This window comes from Zalophus californianus, chromosome 15 (genome assembly GCF_009762305.2).
Source record: "Zalophus californianus isolate mZalCal1 chromosome 15, mZalCal1.pri.v2, whole genome shotgun sequence".
Classification (NCBI taxonomy): Eukaryota; Metazoa; Chordata; class Mammalia; order Carnivora; family Otariidae; genus Zalophus; species Zalophus californianus.
In genome coordinates this window covers 6,950,669-6,968,195 of record NC_045609.1, presented here as the reverse complement: position 1 = coordinate 6,968,195, position 17,527 = coordinate 6,950,669, and the positions used below count along the sequence as shown (strand labels likewise).

The window sequence follows — 17,527 nt, the reverse complement described above, 5'->3', positions numbered from 1 at the left end:
AATAGAACATTCTCCTTTTGAACTGTGTTCCCTGCTTTTTGAAAGTAGTGTGATTGAATTAAATATTCATGCAGGTATGGCATGTCGTTTGAAGGGGGCATTATCATAGGCTCCCTCAGTAATTTTCTGGTGGCAGTTTGCCTCTGCATCTGTGACTTTTTCTGATGGACCTCATGTTCTTTTGATTTCCCCTGCTGCAGTGGGAAATGCGTACGGAGCATAAAACAAATTAACATGACAGAAAATTACACCTTGTGAAGTGTACGGATTTCTTTTGAAACTTCTCCTTTGAGGCACAGAAAGATAAGTGGGCCGACTTTGTAAGTGACAGAACTAGTCAACTTCCTGGTAATTCAGAAGACTTTTGTGGACCCTGCGTTACTTGGTTCTTTTCCTTTAAATGATTCAGGAGCAGGAACCATACGATATATTCTGTATCTAATTAGTCTGGCCTCTTTTCTGTGAACATTTTTCCTTTTGGTTTTCTGGTGTCTCTAGCCCTGCGTAGAAGCCATGAACAGGAATGGCTTTGGGGGCGCCTGGGTGGCTCAGTCGTTAAGTGTCTGTCTTCAGCTCAGGTCATGGTCTCAGGGTCCTGGGATCGAGTCCCGCATCAGGCTCCCTGCTCAGCAGGGAGTCTGCTTCTCCCTCCCCCTCTGCTGCTCCCCCTGCTTGTGCTCGCTCTCTCTCTCAAATAAATAAAATCTTTAGGAAAAAAAAGGAGGAACAGTTTTGCCTCACCTACTGTTTAGCTTGGTGTATCACCCTTACCCACTCTGAGACGCAGAATCCTTACCTATCTGCGGGCTTCAGAGCAATTAGAAGATCAAATGTGTTGATGTATCAGTACCTTAGTCTAGCTTTTAGCACAAACTCGTTTGGTTAGTACCTGTATTTTCATAGGTGTTTTTGTACTATAGAAAGGAGATCCAGTCTCCCCCCTCCCTTCCCTCAGCTCCCCTTCCCTCATCTAACCGCCAGTGGGACATTCATCTATTTTTATCATAAAATAGCGTCTGTGTCCTACAGTCTCTAGAGATCCTGCAGGTTGACCTCAAACAACCATCCAATCAGCCAAAACATTTTCCTCCGACGTGTCAACATCTTTCTGAGATAGTATCTCCTTGTGGTCAGTGACTACTTGCTTCTCTCTTCCCAAAGCATTTTATTTTGGTCCAGATACAGGGATTCGTGGACTTCCAGGCAGATGCTTGGATAACAGGACCTTGCCCAACAGGCAAAACTAATGTGTGCTATTTGAAAGTCAGGGTGATGGTGACCTTTGGGGAGAGTGGTGGCTGCACGTGTGTGTTCACTTTAGGTAAATTAAGCGAGCCACTCAAGATTTTTGTGTTTTTCTGTATGCAGGTAATACGTTAATACAAATGTTAATTAATTTTTTAAAAAGTTAACTTTTGGGGCACCTGGGGGGGTCAGTGAGTTAAGCATCTGCCTTCGGCTCAGGTCATGATCTCAGGGTCCTGGGATCGAGTCCCGCATGGGGCTCCCTGCTCAGCGGGGAGTCTGCTTCTATCTCCCTCTGCCACTCCGTCTGCTCGTGTGCGTGCGCATACTCTCTCTTCTCTCTCTCTCTCTCTCAAATAAATATATAATCTTAAAAAAATAAAAGGGTAACTTTTCCCTCTTTTTGCAGATACCATAATTCACGCATGTATTGGAAGGGTGATAGCTCATTCTTAGTTGAGAAAGTCTTAAATGAAATTAAGTGAGGAAGCAAGTCTAAGCCTGTAAGGGGATGTGGGTCAAAGACAACTTACAAGCTCTTTGATCATACACATTTGTATATAGGTGGTCTGTAGATGTTCTACTTGCTAGTGATTGTGTTCGGTAAAAAATGAAAATTTAAACAGGTTGCTACCCTTTTACCCTGTAGTTGTAATTCTTATAGTTTGAAAAATGATTCTTTCTTGCTTCTTTATCTTTCTCCGTATCATCAATTAGCAAATTATTTGCCTGACTGGAGAAGAGATCACTTATAAAAGTGTATGATTTTAAAACTCACGCTATACCATTAGGTGCGCTTGCTGTATACAATTTTTTATTAGCCATGGATTTACATGCTTGCTTCTGTATGGCTTTCCCTAATAAGGTTGACTCTGTGTACTGTGACAGCCAGAAATTAGCTGGGAAGTGGGAAAGAACAGTTTTTGCTGTGGATAGAGAACAAGAGGTAAACAATAGTTACCCTGGATTATAGGTTTTTCTTATAAACAGCTCATTGTCTTAGAAGCAGCTCATTACATTTTAATTTACTCATTTTCTTCTAGGTTGGAAGGAAGATTGATGCAGACAAAAGCAACATGATTCAGGTAAATGGGTTTTTATTTTCTTTATGTACCTTTTATGCTTGGTTTATATTTCCCATGTTTTCCCACTGAGAAGAACTAAAAAAAAAAAACCTCGATTTTTGTGGCCAACTTGAATATATAAAGAATGTTTTGGGTATATAGAGGTAATCGTCGAACGCCTACTTAGACCTTTTAATTAATTTAGTCACATATTGTATATTTAATAGTCGTGTATTTCTGTCAAACAATATTATGACTCATGCTGTTTCCTACCTCAGAGTAACTTTCTTCCCAGTCCTTACATATGTATCTGATGCCAGCGACTCTATTATTGGTCACATTTTTGAAGCCCCCAGTAGCATTTTCCAGAGCACGTTAACCATTTTAGTTGTTTGCAACGCAGTGCGCTTGGAATCCGTGCGTGGTGCTGTAACTGGAAGTTTTACTCCCAGCTGTAAGTGACCATGTGCCCAATGTTAGGACAGCTGTTATTCTGGAGATCTCTACTGGGTGACGGTTTGTAGGTTGGCTTTGTTAACTATTCTGTCCTGCTTGCTTGCTTCCATCCGTTCATGTATTTTATTTATTTTGAGATAATTACATGCACAGTGTTTGCAGTCCTATAACAGGGATGCTTGGGTGGTTCCGTTGGTTAAATTTCCGACTCTTGATTTTGGCTCAGGTCAGGATCTCGGAGTTGGGAGATCGAGCCCCACGTTGGGCTCCTCGCGCAGCGCGGAGTCTGCTTGGGATTCTCTCTCTCCCTCTCCCTCTGCTTCTCCCCCGCTCATGCTCTCTGTCTCACAAATAAATAAAGAAAACACAATACTGTAACAGCCATTCCCCGTTGTTCATATGCTGCCAATACTCCTTTGCCTAGAGGAGCCCTTTCCAACTCTTTCCCTTATATTCTCTCACATTTGCCTACCTGTTTCTAAACAACACGCCATATGCTGTAAGTACCATTTACTGATCTCTTTTAAAATTTTAGGCTTTTATTGATTTCCTGCTAAGGATTTAGCCCTCACACGTCACCCCTTACCCTCAGCGTGCACCGTCTCCTCCTGTCTCCATTTTGTGCTTATAGTTGTGTTACGGTGTGTGGACACGTTGATACTTAATGTTTGCTTTATTATGACTGTATTTTGTTTGTAGCTGAGCTTTGTGACACTTATGTGTAAATGTCTCAGGCCGTTCTGCTTCCCAGCTGGTTGTGTGGGATCTGCTTTGTTTCTCGGGAAAATGTTTGACTCTTCTTTATTCTCAGAATGCTGAAATTTCCAGCTGGGACATAGGTCTTAGGATCTTTTGATGTCAGTGGACCTTTCAGTTCTGAAACTCATGCCCTTCAATTTGGGAAGTTTTCATGTACTACTACTTGGATGATTTCCTTTCCACTCTTTTTTCTCTTTCCTGCGAGCTTGTTAGTTGACTCTTTGGACCCACTGGTTTGATTCTCTTCATCTCTTAGGTTTTTCTCTGAACTGTTTTCCATCTCTGTGTGTTTTTGTTATACTTTCTGAGAGATTTTTCTATTATTTTTTTTTAAAGATTTTATTTTTTATTTATTTATTTGAGAGAGAATGAGAGATAGAGAGCACGAGAGGGAAGAGGGTCAGAGGGAGAAGCAGACTCCCCGCTGAGCAGGGAGCCTGATGCGGGACTCGATCCCGGGACTCCAGGATCATGACCTGAGCCGAAGGCAGTCGCTTAACCAACTGAGCCACCCAGGCGCCCTTTTCTATTATTGTCAAACTTTTAATTTCTGCCAGTGTGTTTTAATTTTTACTGGTTTCTGAATATTTCATTTTTAAAAAGAGGATCCTGTTCTTGTTTCATTGGAATAGGGATGGTTTGTCTGGCTCTACCAGCTGGGGAAAAGATCTGGGATTCTAATAGTCACCCCCCCTTTTTTTTTTTTTTTTTGCTCAAAACAACACAGTAGTTTTTTGACCTTAGAGTTCTTTAGGTCAGAAGTCCCCTGATGGTTCCCACTGGGCCACAGTCAAGGTGTCTGGTTGTGTTCCTTTCTGGTGGCTCTAGAGGAAAATCTGTTCCCTGCCTTGTTGTAGCTTCTAGAGGCTGCTGACTTCCTTGGCTGTTGGCCCCTTTCCAGGCAGGGGCTGCTTTAAATGAGCAGGTCAAATACATCTCATACTGCATTTCTCTGACCGCTTCTGCCTCCCTCTTTGACTTTTTAGGAACCTTGTGATTACATTGGACCCACCTAGATAATCCAATATAATCTCCCACCTTTTTTCTATTGTGGTAAAAAACCAAAATATATAAAATTTGCCATTTTAGCCATTTTTAAGTATCTAGTACAGTAGCGTGAACTTTATTGATATTGTCGTGCAGCAGACCTCTAGAACCTTTCATCTTGCAAAACTGAAACCCTGGACCCATCGATCGAGCTCTCCCTTCCTCCCTGCCTCAGCCTCTGGCACCCACCTTCTTCCCCCGGTTTCTCAGAGTCTGACCACGTCACATACCTCATGGAAGTGGAATCTTACGGTATTTGTCTTTGGGTGACAGGCTTCGCTTACTCAGCATAATGTCCTCAAAGTTCATCCGTGTTGTAGCCCATGACAGGATTTCCTCATTTTTTAAGACTAAGTATTAATATTCCATTTTATGTCTGTACCCCTTTTTCTTTATCCATTCACCCATTGATGGACATTCAGATTGCTTCCACCTCTTGGCTATTGTGAATAGTACTGCCGTGAACCTGGGTGTGCAAATGCCTTTTTTTAGTTTGTTTTTATTTAAAAATTTTTCCATATTTTATTCAACTATAATTAATATACGGTGTTCTGTTAGTTTCGTGTGTCCAGTATGGAGACTCAGCAGTTCTGTACGTCAGCCCGTGCTCATCACAGGTGCACTCCTTCATCCCCATCACCCGTTCCCCCCGTTCTCCCACCCACCTCCCCTCTGGTGATCATCAGTGTGTTCTCTGTAGTTAAGATTTTGTTTATCTCTCTTTTTCTTTGTTTCTCACTTGTTTTGTGTCTTAAATTCCACATATGAATGGAATCATGTAGTATTTGTCTTTCTCTGACTTACTCACTTAGCATTATATCCTCTAGTTCCATCCATGTCATTGCACATGGCAAGATCTCATTCTTTTTTATGGCCGAGGAATATTCTGTTGTGTATATACACCACCTCTTCTGTATCCATTCATCAGTCGGTGGGCACTTGGGCTGCTTCCATGATTTGGCTGTTGTAGATAGTGCTGCAGTGAGCAGAGGGGTGCATGTATCTTCTTGAGTTAGTGTTCTTGTGTTCTCTGGGTAAATATCCCATAGTGTGATTATTGGATGGTAGGGTAGCTCTGTTTTCAACTGTTGGAGGCACCTCCATACTCTTGTGCACAGTGGCTGCACCAGCCTGCATTCCCACCAGCAGTGCCTGAGGGTTCCTTTTTCTCCACGTTCTCACCAGCACCGTGTTCTTTCCTTCCTTCCCTCCTTTGTTGCTACTCCGACAGGTGTGAGGTGCTACCTCAGGTGGTGTTGACTATCTCCCTGTTGACCATCTCTGTATCTTCTTTGGAGAAATGTCTCTTCAAGTCCTTTGCCCATTTTTTAAATTGTGTTATTTGTTCTTTGGGTTGAGTTGTAGGAATACTTTATGTATTCTGTGTATTAACCCCATTGTGTAATTTGTAAATATTTTCTCCCACTTCATAGGCTGCCTTGTGACTGACTGTTTCCATTTGTCTGTTTTTGCTTTCGTTGCCTGCACTTCTGGTGTCAAATGCAAGAAATCATTGCCAAACCCAGTGTCATGAAGCTGTCCTCCTGTGTTTTCTTCCAGCACTTTTTGGGGTCAGCTCTTACGTGGAGGTGTTGAATCCATTTTGACTTAATTTTTGTGCCTGGTGTCAGGGAAGGGTCTGACTGCTCTTTATGCAGACTTTTAGCCAGTCCCCCTCCTCCCAACTCCTTCCCCCTCTCCTTCGGAGGAACCACAGCCCCATTTCCTGAGTCTTTCAGGGGCAGGCAGCTGGGGTTTTTTTTGCCTCTCTGGGCAGTGAGGTTCCGGCTGGCTCTGGCGGGCTCAGCGGTCATCTCTGCTTTCAGCTTCCAGAATGTCACTGATGTCTGTTGTCTGCTCTCATCTACTTTTCTCTTCTCTTTGTCCTTTGGAGTTTTTGTCTTTTTCTCTCTCTTTACCACAATTTTAATTGTAGGGGGATTTCGAGGGAAGCAGAGATAAACAGCCCCATTCCATTGGATCATCGATTGCTCCAAAATCCAGATTGCTCTTTTAAATGATATTGAATATCATGATAAAAGAACAATCTGGATTTTGGGCTTTTAAAAAATGGTATCTCATAAACGCTATTGTCAGGATGTACCAGAAATAATTGTTCAGTCTATTCCTTTGCTTCCTTTTCTGTTAAAACATCTAAGGCTAGCATTGATTGAAGTTACTTCCCTGAACATTAGTTTATAATTCAAAATAAACCGATTTTTGTTCGTAATATGAGGTCTTCGACGTAAGACGATACTTGTTTCCTGAGGTATACTTCTCTCGTGGGCGGAAAATCCTTGATTTATTTTCAGGTCTCTACACTGTATATTGGTATCATCAGGACATGATGTTCTTTTATGTAAATATATTTCACTCTGGAGCTTTAATTCAACACTCTTGAGCCAGTGTAATGACAAGCCTAATTTTTGTTAGTTTATGACCAACAGCAGGTTATCGTTCCTGAGGGTCATGGTTTCCCCTCAGAGAAGTGACCACCTTTTCATCGACTTGTAAAGAGGGTAACACTAGTTACCCCTTGTTTTCATACTGGAGTTGATGCCAATAATTTGTGAAAAGCAGTTATTTGTTGACAAAGAATGTAGATAAATTTATAAAAGAGAAATGCCTCTGTGACAGAGAGTTACAGACTTGAGTTTTCAATTAAGAAAAGATGGGGTTTCGTGTTATGTATATTTTTGGCAAAAATAGAAAAGTTTTCAAAAACAGAAAGAAAGGAAAGAGGGGGATGGGAGCCCGTTGTGAATGTTTTGTTTTCCAATCTAACATGTCCATGTGTTCGCTTCCAGTGACGTGGCCTGGGTTGATAAGGTGTCTCTCAGCTTTAGGGTTTTATGGTCCATTTCCACGGTGGCCAAGCTTAAGTTGCTCCTCTGTTCCAGGGACATCACTGAGATCTTTGGGGACTGCACAGAAGCGTCTGGTTGGGAACGTCATGAAGGAAGGGGCAAGACCCTGCCCAAGGAAGCGTACGTGAGAATAACGGAGAAGGAGCCCGTCGATATACGCAGTACAGCCGCTGTTGGAGTAGGTAATGGCCAGAGCTTGAGCCGACCCTGCCCTGGCCCGTTCTGCTGCCCCCCGTCAGCCGGATCCGCTCTCTGGAACGGGCACTGTGCTTAGGGCCGACCGTTACCCACCTTTTGACCTCAGAAGCCACTTGACCCAGCTGGGGGCTGTTGCCCTTAACTCCTAGGGCAGCTCTGACACAGCCTCTCCGGAGCTCTTCCTGTTGCCTGCAGGACAAGAGAGACCATAAAAGCAGCTTGCAACTCCAGGCGGATGGCAGTGATAACAAATTTGTAGCCAGAGACCGCCCTGCCTTTGATTCTGGGAATGGGGCGCCGGTATCAAAGCTCAGCGAGGGCTTGGCCTTTGAGTCCCCTGTTCTTTCCTGGCTTTAGTCATACCCTGACCCATGCCCTGTGAGTCTTGAACTTTGACTCCTCCCCCTTCCCCCGCCACCCTCCCCCCAGTTACAGTGTGAAGTGCTTGCTTCCTTGCCTTGCTGTGATAGCCTTTAATTCTTATCTTCTCTGTAATGCTTATTGTCAAGGTCAGGGTCGCCCATTATTTCCTATTCCGTGACCCTCAGTGGTTGTCTTTTGATACGCTGGCTCTTTTCGTATGGAATTGGCCATGTCATATATGTGTCACCTTGATCCTTTAGGTTTTTTTTTTTGTTTTCCTTTTATTTATTTTAAAGATTTTGTTTATTTATTTGAGAGAGAGTTATCGAGAGAGAGAGAGAGAGAGAGCGCGAGAGAGCACGAGGAGGAGCAGAGGGAGAGGGAGGAGCAAGCTCCCTGCTGAGCAGGGAGCTCGATGTGGGGCTCGATCCCAGGACCCTGGGATCATGACCTGAGCCGAAGGCGGACACTTCACCGCCTCAGCCACCCAGGCGCCCCTTTTGTTTTCTGTTTAATCTACCAGTGTAGAACACTAAGATGTACCCTGGGCCAAGTATTTTATGTCTTTGATCATCACATCATCATGGGAACATTAAACAAGTCCCCTTTCCTAGATGAGGATACTGAGGTTCCAAGTGGTTGCATGGCTTGCTGCTGTTGCCCACAGTGCGCCTGGCTCAGGCCAGGACCCGGCATTCGGCAGCAGGTCTGTCTGTCTCTCATCCTGCGCTGTGCGGGTTGTGTCCCATGCTGTCAGGTTTTGAAAAATACCCCCATGCCTGTGGAATTGTAACTCTCCCACTCTACTTTTTCCACCAGTGTCTGCTGCTTGTTCCCATTTCATGGATTCTTGTTTGGTTTATGATCACACTTAAACATTTAACGAGCATATTAAAACAATATTTTCAACAGTTATGGTTTCATAATTTTACTGCGAACACATTGTTGGTCTGAGACACGATAAAAAGTGTCCCTTTTCTAGCGCAGGCTCTTCTGTGTTGGGGGATGAGTTGTGAGTCGATGCCGAGGCCAGTGTAGGTGGAAGAGTGGGCTTGCATGTTTCTGACCCAGCCCCATCACCCAGACCCTTGCAGGACAGGGTCAGTGAAGATGACATAGCAGAGACACGCCGCTTTGCCAGAAATCTTCATGTAGTTCACAGAGCTGTTTGGGAGCCTGGATCCTTTGAAGTGTAGACCATGTATTCAAGTGCGTGTCCTGTCGGTGTGCACAGCCAGGAAGCTGCCCTGAAGGATGTGAGCTTGAAGTTTGAGTCAGTTTGAGAATAAATGGAATCCACTTTATTTTTCAGTAGTGGGCTACGTGGTTTGAAAAATCTGTCTGTTAGGCTTCTAAAATACTTTTATTTAATTAGCAAATGCTCCATGTATACCCATATGTATTTGAAATCTTCGCCCAAATCTTGGGCGGGAGGTGTGGTCTACCTTCTTTGAAGCATGAATCAGCTGCAGCTGGGACGTCAGGAAGCCTGCCCGGCCTCGGGCAGTCAGAGACTGGTAGAGCCAGCACGTGAACCCGGATTGGTTGGATTTCCCGGACTGTGCTTTTGACAATGACTCTGCCTCCCTGATTACACACCGCAGGGACAGATTCTGCTTTGTCTTTGGTAGTCGTGGTTTTTTACATCCAAGTGGGGAGCGCGCTTTCCTTGCTTTCCCCTTTTCCTGATTATGACTTTTTGGATTTTCTGAGTCTGAAGATTGATATTAGGGAAATTTTACCATTATTTATTAGAATAATGCCTCTTCCTCATTTCTTTATTACTTTCTTCAACAAGAAACTCCACGAGACGTATGTTAAGAGTTTCTTGCTTCCTTGACCTGTGTCCCTTTTTTATTTTTTGTCTTTGTCCTTGTCTGCACAGTTCGGACCATGTCTTTGCATTTGTCTTTTGGTTCACCAGTTTCTTTTCAGTTTATTTTTAATCAGCTGTTTACACTATCCTTGATAAAAAAAGGATTTTTATACTTTTTAATTTTATTTATTTCGGTTTTTTTAACCCTACTGCTTTGTCTCTAGAGCCTAGACAGAGGTACAACACCTAGTACATAGGTGCTCAATAAATATTTATTTTTAATTTTTTAATTTTTTAAAAAATTGTATTTATTAGAGAGAGAGAGAGAGAGAGAGCACAAGCAGGTGGAGCAGCAGAGGGAGAGGGAGAAGCAGGCTCCCCGCTGAGCAGGGAGCCCGATGTGGGGCTCAATCCCAGGACCCTGGGATCATGACCTGAGCCGAAGGCAGACGCTTCACCCACTGAGCCACCCAGGCGCCCCAATAAATATGCTTTTTTAATTTTAAAATTTTTAACCATTATTTTTGGTCCCTTCTGAAGTCAGTGTGATAATATTTTTTAAATAAAATTTTACTCCTTTTCAGACTTTATTTATTGAGATATATTAAATATGTTTATTTTATATTGCCTTCCAGCATTTGAATTCCAGTATATGACATCTTTTCAGATCTGACTCATTTGCCTGTGTCTGTTGGCACTCACTCATGGTGACATATTTCCTTACGTATTTATGATTTATTGACTGTGAGCTCATGGGCCTTGGAAGTTTTATCTGTGCAAGTTCTTTAAGGCCTAGATCGAAGTGTTTATACTTGCTTCTGTCAAGTCCCTATAGGCACCATTAATTCAGTTCCCTGCTTGTGGTTTTTTGAATTTGCACCACAAAACCACAGAGTACCGTTGCCGGTTATGAATTCTCAAGGGAGATTTTCCACCCCCCCCCCTTCTCCCCCCCACATATACTCACTTTAAAAGGAAATCACCCATATCTTGAGGGCACAGTTCTGTGAGGTCCAATGTAATGCAGGGATCTGTTCAACTCACAGCTGAGTGGCCTGGGTTTCTGGTCCACGTAAGGATGGTAATGGAGGGTAAGCATGACTGGGGTTCTGGTTTTGGGGATTTCCCACATCTACTGTCTCTTACTTTATTGTCACCTCACCGGTGCATTTAAAAAGATGTTGTATTTTCTTCTTCTTTCGTTATTTTTATTTGGGTGGGGGTAGTTTAAGGTATCTTTTGTGTCATTCTGCGGAAAGGAAAGATCTGGTTTTGTTGGTTTGTTTTTAGTGGGTGCTTGTTTTTTTTTTAAGATTTTATTTATTTATTTCAGAGTGAGAAAAAGAGAGAGCATAAGCAGGGGGAGTGGCAGAGGAAGAGGGAGAAGCAGGCTCCCCCACTGAGCAGGGAGCCTGATGCGGGGCTTGATCCCAGGACCCTGAGATCATGATCTGAGCCGAAGGCAGACCCTTAACCCACTGAGCCACCCAGGTGCCCCTTAGTAGGTGCTTCTAATAGATGAAGTGGGAAAACATTTGGGGCAGAGCTCAAAAAAATTACTAAAAACTTAGGTATAAGCCCAGTTGCTCCTTTTATTTTGGGTGTCTGCTCTACACCATCAGACTAGGTCAAATGAGGTGAAGAATAACGCTTGTAATATGCTTTCTGAGTTGGATAGACCTTGATGTCTTTGAGACATTACTTCTTGAAATAAGATTTATTTTTTTGTTTGTCGATTTAATTACCTGTCTAACGATTTACTATATGATATAATTTTACCCTTCCAAGTAAGCTTGATTCCCTAGTAAATCCCCCTATATGATATCCACAATGGGTGTTCATGGTGATGTCCAGAGAGGCTCTGATGCACATTGGTCGGTCCTTTTATTCAGTGTTATTTTGTTTGATTCTGAATTAGCGGAATGTTACTGGTAAGTGAGAATATTTGCAAGTAGTAGACTTATGCCAGTGATGTGAACAAGAAATCAACCTCAAGAAGAAATTCTGAATGTTATGGTTTCTCTGCACAGCGCACAGATCTGTGGGATCAGGTTTAGGATTTGAAAATGCAGTTGGCTCTGTACTCTTGGAGTAAACCTAAGCATTGCCACCTGATGGGAGTGTGTAACCTGCATGTGCGCCACTCGGGACCCTGAAGAAATCACACTCTGTTGTGAACTTTAATTGTCTGTTTTTGAGAGTCCTGTCCTGGATTAATGTTGCAGAAAAGGACCTGCCATCTTAGTTACTAGCCTAATGTGTCTGGCTCTCCCTGACCCTCCCTGGCCCGCCCCCCATCTGCATTGCCACAGTGGGTCACAGTGTCCTGGAAACAGCAATACACTGGGTACAACGTAAGCTAATGAGTAATTGTTTAAGCATGTATTATGGTTCTAAGCAAATGTTAGATGGAGTAAAAGTTGATTTAAAGTGGTAGAAAGCTCAAGTTATGGTGATCCCAGTAGGAATAGTAATTGCCCTGTACAGATATGTACTTTGAAACGTTGAAAAGGAATAGTGTGCTTTAAATATTTGCCATTAAAAGAAGCAGAAACATAACATAGTAAGCAGGACAGTGGTATTGCTAGCTGTGGACGTTTACATAAGACCATATTACGATTAGAAATTTTAACATTAACATTTGAAGGGCTGAGAGGAGTTAATATTTATTGTGGTTTCTTTGAGTAACCGATTTGGAATTTTAATTTTATAAAATGTGTGTGCCTAACGGATCTTCACATTTAGTCACAAAGAAATGGCTGTTTGTTTTTAAAACACTGTAATGTTTACTTTGAATTGCCATTGGTGGAAATGGTTTCTAAGGAGGAAAATGGTTTGCAACTCAAGTTATAAATATTTTTAGGCTTTTAAATTATTTAATCCAAAGCATTCACTATTTATTATTTTTTGCTCAAAGTTTGGTAACATAGACTTTTCCCAGGGTTTTCTTGCTCTTTTCAGTTGTATTTTTCATGTAGTGAACGCATTTCTGAAAATTATAGCAGTGATATTTTTAATAAATGGAATTAATTTAGGTTGATAAGTTCACTAATTTAAAAAGGACTTCTTTAAACCTCTAGTGAAATGAAGAAAGCCTTTTTGATGTGGATCAGTCTTTTTGCTTTTTATGTAGGGGTTTTTAATCCTGGACCACTCCTTTGATAATTTATTTATATCACACTGAAAAATGTGTGTTTTGTTTTGACTATATATATCTATTTCTACCTGTATTAATTTGAGAAAGAGGCCAAGATAGAAGCAAAGGTTATATAAGTAATAGCTCATTTACAGAATCTTTTTCTTCCAACATGTTTGGTGGAAAAATGTTAATTACTGATAGATTCACTTACAAACCCCTACACAGTCAAAAAAGCCACTACTAAGAAAAGTATTTGGAGGCATGATTATTGTCCCGACATTCTCACATTCTATGGGTTTTCCCTTCTGTCAAAAATGAGCAAATCAAAATAAAACTGGCTGAGTGATTTTTCTCAGTGCTGGGGCCCAGTGATTGGGGGCGAGTGGCCGGGGGCTCAAGAACGCATAACAGGTATCCACTTGCAGCCCAGAGTCTGTTTGCAGACTCAGTCCTGTTGGTCATCTTTGTTTCCTGCGGAGAACGTGTAAAGTTCCTAGTGTCACCAGGTGGGATAACCCAGAGCGATCCCACGCCCGTGGGTTTATAATAGTTGTTTCTTCTGTACTCCTTGCTACGTAATCGGCTATCCTGTGTCATCTCTGACATTGCTGTTCGCTTTATTTAAAAAATACTCTATTAACAGCTCAGATCGTCTCTTCTCTGAAGGTCATAATATCCGTGGAGTGCCTTTTATATCCTCAGGACTCTATCGCTGATGAAAATCCCGGGACCTTGCAGGGACTTTCAAGAGCTTCCTTTATTCACCGCATATCTAGTGTCGCTTTTACATCCTAGGCCCTCCTTTAGATAACTTCACATAGTGAACCACTTTATTTTTGTTTGTTTCTTTATTTTATGTATTTATTTGAGAGAGAGACAGAGAGAGAGAGAGCACAAGTGGGAGGAGGGGCAGAGAAAGAAGCAGACTCCCTGCTGAGCAGGGAGCCCGATGCGGGACTCGATCCCAGGACCTGGGATCATGACCTGAGCCGGAGACAGACGCTTTACTGGTTGAGCCACCCAGGTGCCCCTGAACCACTTTAAACAAACAAACAAAATAACCCAATCCTACACCTTGGAGCTTACAGCCTAATGGGAGAAAGACTTTGGATAAACTTAGAGGGACAAGGAATATGCATGGGTGCTAGGCGATGATCAGGGTTCTGGCCAAACAATGGCTGAGGAGTGGGTGTGTGTGCGTGTGGGTGAGATGCACCCCGTGGTGCATTGTCAGGAAGGCAGGGAAGGCCTCAGCGTGAAGGTAACCTCCCAGTAAGGGCATGAAGGAGGAGGGCACGCGCCTGCTGTCTCTGGGGCAAGAAGGCAGAGGCCCAGATGTTCTCCTCATTCCACATCCAGCAAAGCAGGCCCCACCTTGCACAAGCACAGATCACTGGTTCAAAGCCCGCTTTGTCACAGCCACACCCGTGCTCTCCACCACCTGGGTGACTTCAAAGGGACCTTTTTGTTCATCTCAAGAAGCTGCCCAGCTCCTAGCAAAATGTGTTCTACATCATGAGCATGAGGAAGGAACCGTGTCTGTTCACAAGCCGAAGTCATGGGAGGGAGGGAGGGAGATTCATTTTCTCTCTGCTCAGCTCGCAGAGCCCCAAATTTATATCCTCTTTCCTCACGTCTCTTAAGAAGGTTAAGAAAGAACTTTTCGGGAACCACCCTTTCTGCTTTTCCTTTTCTCTATTTAAAGATGTTTAAAAATCACTTTGCTTTAAAAATGTTCCTGTTCTCCTTTTATTGGGGATGTTTCAAAAGAGTTGTGCCCATGATTGTGCAGAAGCTGACAGGACAGACGGCGTATTGCTCTTGTGTCCGTGGAGCCTGGAAGAGGCAGTTCGCTGGGGTCACTGGGTGTGGCGTCCTGTTTCAGTCTGAATAAAGAAACTTGAAATTGGTAGCAGATTAAAGGAAGGCCCCCCCATAGGCTTGGTGAGGAGATACGGGTCCTGAGCCCCGGAGGACGGCGAGGGACCGTCACTGCTGTTGTCCCGCACCGTCCAGCTGGATTTGGGGGTTCTTGTCGTGATCTGCGCCCGTCTGTGCTACTCTAACTTCTTGCTCATAAAATAAAGAAAAAAAATTCTTTCTTTTTGGATAAAATATTTGTCAGCCAATGTGCTGTTTATCGTTTTGTGACTTTGGTTTTAAATACTATTAAGTAACCGGGGCGCCTGGGTGGCTCAGTCGTTAAGCGTCTGCCTTCGGCTCAGGCCATGGTCCCAGGGTCCTGGGATCGAGCCCGCATCGGGCTCCCTGCTCGGCGGGGAGCCTGCTTCTCCCTCTCCCACTGCCCCTGCTTGTGTTCCCTCTCTCGCTGTGTCTCTCTCTGTAAAATAAAATAAATAAATAAATGAATGAATGAATAAATAAATAAATAAATCTTTAAGAAAAGGGGGGCGGCGCCTGGGTGGCTCAGTCGTTAAGCGTCTGCCTTTGGCTCAGGTCATGATCCCAGGGTCCTGGGATCGAGCCCCTCATCGGGCTCCCTGCTCAGCGGGGAGTCTGCTTCTCCCTCTCCCACTCCCCCTGCTTGTGTTCCCTCTCTCGCTGTGTCTCACTCTGTCAAAAAAAAAAAAAAATTTAAGTAACCGTGATGCTCATTCTTAGACTCCTGACCAAAGCGATTGGCTGTGGGGTTTTCTAGGCAGACGCATGGAATTTCAGTGGCAACGAGGACCTAGTTCAGTGTGACGATTAATGTTATAGTGTTGCCCCTCTCTTGGGACGAGTTTGTGAGAATGACTGAGAAGTCAGTGTGTAGGCTGAGGGTTCACAGAGTAGACCACGCAGACTCATCGTTTTCCTTTGCACTGGCCAGTCATTCCTTCTTGTTGAAGATATACGTGCACGGCGAGTGTAAGACCGTCCTGCGTTGATTCAGGTGACGTTCATCTTGGCCCAAAGATGTTTGCATATTTCGAGTGACGTTTAAGGGCTGCTGTTCGGAGTCCGTAAAGGTCGGGTGAGCATGTAGATCCCTGGCCTTCATTCTAGCATGATCCGCCACAGCTCTTGTCTCCTTTTGTCTTGGTGCTACTTCGCCCACGTTTATGGCTTCTGCTCCTTCAACGTGCTGGTTTGCATGCGGCCCTCCTGGCCTCTCTACCTCGTTACTTCGGCCCTCGCTTTCTGATGCTGCCTGGACCAGCATCTTGGTTCATCCACTCAAACAACAGGCCTTGAACTTCTGCTCTGTAGACCCCATTCTAGGTACGGGGGCTAGAGTGTGCAGCCAGACGAGGTCCCTGCTCTCGTTTTATCGGGAGGGGGAGAAGAGACACCTATGCCAGGTATTGGGGAGTTTTAGGAGGAAAAATAAAGCAGGGCAAGGGCATGGAGTGATGGTGAAAACGCCATCTTCTATGTGGAGGGGACACAGGGGGATGCACGGAACCAGTTGGGAGGCTCTTGCCATTGTCTGTAGGCCAACTGTGTACCGTTGGCTCGGCGGGGAGGGTAGTGAGGGGTGAGTAGGAAGTGGTCTGATTCTGGATACACTCCTAAAGCAGGGCAGTAGAATTTGGGTATGGTCAGGCGTGGATTTGGGAGAAAGAGGCACACAGGGTTTCTCCAGAGAGTTTGACCTGAGCTGCTGGTAAGTTGAGTTATCATTTACTGAGTAAATGAGTTATCATTTAATGCATTTACTACATGCAGGAAGAAAATGCTGGGGCTGTGGGGAGTCAGGTTCTTAGGAGTTTTAAGTACATACCCTGTTGGGTATCTAAGTGGGAATATTGAGGCGGTAGGCTGTCTGAACCTAGAGGTTAAGAGAGGCCCGCCTGGGGTCACCTTTTTACTGCAAGTTGTCCTAGAAGGGATGGTGCTTAAACCCAGGGGATTGGAAGAGGTCCCGTGAAATGTTCTCCAAGTAAGGACCCCTGAGGCTCCTTGGGCCTGTAGAGGGATCTGCAGAGTCACAACTTTTTATAGCAATACTAAGACGTTCAGTACAGTAGCACTTTTCAGAGGCGACGTGGGACATCAGAGCAGAGCGAATGTAGACACAGACACGGCAGTCTGCTCCTGTCTGTGAAGCTGGATATTAAAGAGATTTTCAAGAATGTAAAACTCTGCCGCTTTTCTTACTAAAGACATGTATTTTTGTTTTGGAAAATACATTTTTCATTAAAATATGTTATTTTTGTTGTAATGGGCTTATCATTGCTTTTAGATGAATTCATAAATATTTAAAAATTTTCTATCACAGCTATCCCTGGATATAACCCTTAGAAACAAGCAATTCTGAGCTCCTTAATAATTTTTTTAAAAGTGTAAAGGGGTCACGAGAGCAAAATGTTTGAGGACCGCTGACCTAGAGAGGGAAGGACAACAGGGAAGACAGCTGAGAATTGACTGACCCTTTGGGCCCTTACAGAGCTACGGAAGAGCCCACGGAGGACAGGGAGAAGGGACTGGCAGAGGGAAGCACCGTGAAAGTTCACTGGGGGCCACGGAAAGCGAGTGGTTCCCACAGAAGCAAGAGGTCACCTGTGTCGTGTGAGGCTAATGGGTCAGATTCAATGAGAACTGAGAACTGACCGTTGGCTTTAGCCGT

General features: G+C 43.8%; 1 protein-coding gene across 21 annotated transcripts in view; it reads left to right on the top strand.

Annotated features, from left to right (window-relative positions):
* The window catches only part of SGMS1 (sphingomyelin synthase 1), a 263,991-nt gene that overhangs the window by 121,022 nt on the left and 125,442 nt on the right, over positions 1-17,527 (top strand). For 18 of the 21 annotated variants that reach the window (XM_035724238.1, XM_027596050.2, XM_027596058.2 and 15 more), the window contains 2 exons: positions 2,289-2,330; positions 7,472-7,620. The gene's annotated coding sequence lies outside the window, so the exon portion shown is untranslated. The remainder of the gene's footprint in view (positions 1-2,288; positions 2,331-7,471; positions 7,621-17,527) is intronic. The other 3 variants (XM_027596059.2, XM_027596051.2, XM_027596054.2) reach the window with 2 other exon arrangements.